The following is a 6,000-nucleotide window of genomic DNA, read 5'->3' as shown; positions in this document are numbered from 1 at the left end:
TTTATTTATTTCTTTCTTTTTAAATCATCAATACATACAATTCGAGAACAATCCAGCCGATCTAGCCTATTCGAATTGGTATTGGGGGTAGACCAACTGCCCCATTGATCTTCTTTTTTTTAACATTTGAATGTAGTGTTGAAAGCTGACAACATCATATCGAATTGGGAGGTAAAGTAGCTGACTGGGCTTCGGTGAATAAAACTTTCTCGAGTGTGGATAGAGATTGTTTGATACATAAAATAAAAGAGGTTTGTACTATAAAACAAACAAAGAAGAAGAGATAAAGAACTAAAACTATTAAATGTTCAAAAAATTTTAAGAGAGAGATGAACTACTCGACACATCAAGCTCAATTTTGGCGATAGCTCTTATAGCAACCTGCTCAATTTTGACGATAGCTCTTATAGTAACCTCGAGCAGGCTGGGATACAAGAAATAATTTAGGAACACGAAGGAAACTTGTTGGTACAATTTTCAGATCCAGGTGGGTTCGTAAGAGAGAACGAGGTTAAGTTGAGGCCTTTGGGGCAAGCGATGGTCCTTGCAATGGAAATGGGGCATAAAAAAACAAGGAAAGTGTACCATGAGCCCTAAAGTTTTTATGGAGAGAGGTGATAGATTTGTACATGTTGGGAAGTGATGCCTATTGTTTATACATGAATCAAGAAGAAATATCAAAACTCAAAGAAATAAAATTATGTAAATTTGTTGGAAGTTAGAAACCAATCATATCACCAAGATTTACATAGAAAATCCTTCAAAGAAGGAAAAACCCACCAGGCACACATATATGAAACCCAATATGGACTCTCTTTAATTTTTTCTTTTAGTTCACCGAATCCTAAAAAAAAAAAAAAAGCCTCTTTTTATTAAAAAAATTAAAAAAACTAATTATAATTTTTCTCTATCTAAAAATTATCGTTTTAAAAATTTTCATTGCACAAAAGTGGCCCTACTAGAATCCGAAATCTCAAAAAAAATAAAAATAACTGAATAAATGAAAATGCCCGTGACAGTACAAGGATTGTGTTATTAGCTTTGAGCATGTGGATAGGGAAAAGCACACCCTTTGTTTTTTAGTTTTTTGGTGTGGATTGTATTGTATTAGGGAGTGTTGAATTTATGCATTGGGGATCGTTTGTCCGTCCAAAGTGCCTAAAAATGTTGGATCGTAGAGAATGTATTAATGGAAAACAGAGATGAATAGGTTTCGTTTACAATCAGAGTCGTTTTCCAAACTATTTGGAGGGTTTTGTTTATATATTTTCTTAATCTTGATTCGGTTATCAACTTCGAATTATTTTTAAAACCTTGGTATCTTCTTCTAAGATCCTTGTTGTTGTTGTGCGTGGATGAGTTGATTTTTTGGCAAATAAAGTACGAAAAAAAGAATCGACAAATACAAGCAACAAGCAACAAAAATAAAGCAGAAAATAAATAACAGAAAAAGAACACTAGGATTTACGTGGTTCGTCACAATTGTGACTACATCCACGGGCGAAGACGATCGATGTTTTCACGAAATCAAAGAAAAAAATTATAAGGTAACTTACTTGAGAACCGGAGACTTAATCTCCCACAAAGCCTTTTCTCCCCCAAACGTTTCCCTCTATTTATCTCTATACACTTTTTCTCTATGCAAGTGAGGACAAACCCAAAAGTACACCTATATATGGCCTACTTTTCCACACATTCTTTCTCTCTCTAGAAAAGCATCTTTATTTATAGAGAATAAAGCCCTAAAAACAAGTACGAATCAAACAAATCTCAACTTTCATAACTTTATCAACAAGAAACTTTATCCCTATCCATGTGGACCTAAGGCTCTATCCTAATCCAAGTAGGATTTATCCATAAACTTAGATCCTAAATAATAGGCTCCACCCAAATACATATGAATCCTAAATTAGATGAAACCAATCCCTTAAACTTAAGGATTCAAGAATTCAAGATAAATATCAATAAATTTCCACCTTAACTTGAATTCCAAAAGAAATTCTCATCGACTGTCTTTTCCACACGGGCCTCCACAAGAGCTTACGGAGGCAACACATTAGTCAAGTCCAAGCATAGCTTGAACTTTTGTAATGGAACCGGCTTTGTCAACATATCTACACCATTATTCTTGGTGTCAATCTTCAGTAACAAGATATCACTTTCAACTATGAGCTCACGAATAAAATGTATTGCACTCTGACTGTAACAATAAATGACAGTCACATCCTATTACAAGCCCTCTAAGCCAAATGGCTTCTTTTACTGCCTCAGTAATAACCATGTAGTCTGCTTCAATAATAAACAAGGCAACAATGGTTTGTAGCATCGACGTCCAACTAATTAGAGCTCCTGCAAGTGTAAATACATAACTTGTAGTAGATCTCCTATAATTTAAATCACCTGCAAAGTCAGCATCAACATAACCAACAACCTTGTCACTAAATTTGCTATCTCTATCAAACATCAAACCTACATCTGATGTTCCCTTTAAGTAATGCAGAATCCATTTTCCCGCATGCCAATGCTTTTTTTCTGGATTAGCCATATACTTGCTAACAACACTAACGGCATGAAAAATATCTGGTCGAGTGCAAATCATTGCATACATAAGACTTCCAACTACACTCATATAGGGAACACATGACATGTATTCCTTCTCAGTATCTGAACTTGGAGATAATGCTGCCGACAATCTGAAATGTGCAGCAAGACGAGTACCCACGGGTTTTGAATCTTGCATCCCGAATCGAGTGGGGAACTTCTTAATGTACTCCTTCTGAGATAGCCACAATTTACCCAACTTTCGATCTTTACGAATCTCCATACCCAAAAATTTCTTTGCTGAACCTAAATCTTTCATTTTAAATTCTCTAGCAAGCTGAGTCTTCAATTTACTAATTTCTAAAGAATTATTTGCAGCAATAAGCATACCATCTACATAAAGCAATAAATAGATGAACGAACCATTAGTAAATTTCTTAAAATAGACATAATTGTCATACTTACTTCTGACATACCCGTGTCCAATCATGAATGTATCAAAACATTTGTACCACACTTCTTAGGAGACTTTTTTAGGCCGTACAACGACTTCTTCAACTTTCACACATGGTCCTCATTTTCTTTAACAACAAACCCTTATGGCTGAGTCATATAAATCTGTTCTTCTAACTCTCCATGAAGGAATGCAGTCTTGACATCAAGCTGCTCTAACTCTCCATGAAGGAATGCAATCTTGACATCAAGCTGCTCTAACTCTAATTCAAACAATGCAACCATGGCTAGTAAAACCTGAATAGAAGTATTCTCACAATAGGAGAGAAAATCTCATTATCACCAACACATTCTTTCTGCACATAGCTTTTTGCAACCAAATGTGTATTAAATCGATCACCGCTAGTCTCAGGTGACCCATCTTTCTTCTTATAAACTCATTTACAACCAATGGCTCTCTTGCCTTTAGGCAACTTCACGAGATCCCAAGTACGATTCTTTTGAAGAGATTTTATTTCTTCATCTGTGGCTTCACTCCACTTGCTACTATCATTATCCTGTGTAGCTTCCTTAAAAGTGGATAGCTCTTGGCTTTTAACAGTCAATGCATAAGCCACCATGTCCTCAAACCATACCACACAACTGCCTTTTTATTCTCTTTTCATTTCCAAATTAAAGCTATTCCTCAGGTGGAGTAGACACAACAACCTCCTCATAGTCAATATCTTCTTCTACTCTCTCCTAGGGAAATTCTGGCACATAATTTGAAGTATTTTCTAGAGTTAACTCCACCTCAACTGCATCACTATTACGGCAATTTTTCTTTTCTGCACTATTCTTAATATGCTTTAACACGGCAGATTCATCAAACTTAACATCACAATTGATAATAAATTTAAGTGACTTAGGATCTGGGCACCACATTATATAGCCCTTAACCTCATTCGCATAACTAAGAAAAATACACTTCTTTGATCATGGACTCAACTTATCATCCTTCACATGAACATAAGAAGGACAACAAAAAATTCTTAATCGAGAATAGGCGACAAGTTTACTGGACCATACTTCTTCTAGTGTTTTGTAATAAATTGATGTAGTGGTGACCTGTTGACAAGGAAACATGCCGTATTGACCGCCTCAACCTAAAAGTCCTTTGACAAAACTAACATTACTCAACATGTTGCGGGCCTTCTCTATAAGTATCATGCTCATGTGCTCAGCAACTCCATTCTGTTGTGGTGTCTTCAGAGTGGCGAAGTGATAAATAATTCCTTCACTCTTGCAAAAATTCATAAACTCCGTTGAAGTGGAGAGTACACCATTATCAGTCCTCAAGTATTTGACCTTCTTTCCAGTCTGTCTTTCAACCATTGCTTTCTACTGCTTGAATGTGTTAAATACATTTGTCTTTTTCTTCAAAATATGTAAATCCACACCTTCTTAGAGAAATCTTCTATGACAGAAACAAAAAATAGAGATCCACCTTTTGAGACAACCTATGCAGGGCTCTAAACATCTGAATTAATATAGTCAAGAATACCTTTTGTGGTATGTTCTGACATGCGAAATTGCACCCTACACTGCTTACCATAAACACAGTGCTCACAGAAGTCCAAGTTACACTTTTTCATGCCATTGATCAATTAGTGTTTGCTAAGTTCTGCCAAAGCTCTCTCACCCATGTGGCCCAATCGCATATGTCACAACTGAGTCAAGGCAGAATCACCATTATCAGATACGAAAATTGTTGTTTTATCAATGATAGTATTCCCAAGCAGCACATATAAATTCAGTCTGATCTTCTTGCATTTCATCATAACCAGAGTACCCTTAAGAATATTTAGAACTCCACCTTCTCCAACAAATTTGCAGTCATTGGAGTCTCAGGTACTCAGAAAAATAAGATTTTTCTTCAAATCTGAAACATGTCTCACATCAGTCAGAGTTATAACAACTCCATCATACATCTTGATAGCAATTGTCCCAACACCAATGGTGTTGTACGCTGCATCATTCCCCATCAAAACTGATCCAGCATTGATGCTCTTATATGTGGTGAACCAATCCCGATGAAGGCACATATGATATGAATATCCTGAATTACGAACCCACGAGTCTTTAGAGTTGTCACAATTTTTCGAGACGACAACACAGTATATGTTCCACTTACCGAGCTTCCATCAACTATATCGGCTGCTTCAGAAGCTCATTTTCTTTCTCTTTGAGTGTCCAACAATCATTCTTAACATGTCCTTTTTCTTGTAATAATAGCAAAAATATGTATTTTTTTTTGTCTGGATTTGGATCTAGACCAACCCTATTTTTCATGTCTTAGTCCACTTCTCTCAACAGATCTCCCCCTAGCCACTAAACAATCTGCATGTGTCTGAGCATTATCATGTCTCTGTCTTAAATCGTTAGAGAGAAGAGTGGAAGCCACATCTTCCATTTCTTTGGTATCTTTTTCATAAAGCAATATTGTGACTAGATGCTCATACGAATGAGGGAGTGAGGACAACAAAATTATAGCTTTATCCTCATCATCCGTGTTAACACCAATATTCAATAATTCACAAATAATTTTATTAAAATAATTCAAATGATCATGGATATCTATACCTTCATTCATCGGTAGGGTATACAATTTTTGCTTCAAAAACAAGATTTGTGAGGGACTTCATCATATACAAACTCTCAAGCTTCGACCAAAGATTTGATGCTGAATTCTCATTGAGGATATTAAATAGCACTTCATTTGATAAATATAACCGAATAGTGCTCATAGCCCTCATATCTAAGTCTTTCCAGTCCTCATCAAACATGGATTTTGGTTTTTTCGACTTTCATTCGATAAACCCAACGGCTTTATTTTTTGACAAATAAAGTACGAGAAAAAGAATCGACAAAAACAAACAACAAAAATAAAGCAGGAAATAAATAACAAAAAAAAAATCAGGATTTACGTGGTTCATCACGATTGTGACTACATCCACGGGCAAAGAC

The sequence above is a fragment of the Amborella trichopoda genome, chromosome 9 (assembly GCF_054954075.1).
Source record: "Amborella trichopoda isolate Santa Cruz 75 chromosome 9, AtrichopodaSantaCruz75HAP2 v2.0, whole genome shotgun sequence".
In the NCBI taxonomy this organism is placed as follows: Eukaryota; Viridiplantae; Streptophyta; class Magnoliopsida; order Amborellales; family Amborellaceae; genus Amborella; species Amborella trichopoda.
The sequence above is the reverse complement of the archived record's forward strand: the minus strand, read 5'-3'. Positions refer to the sequence as shown.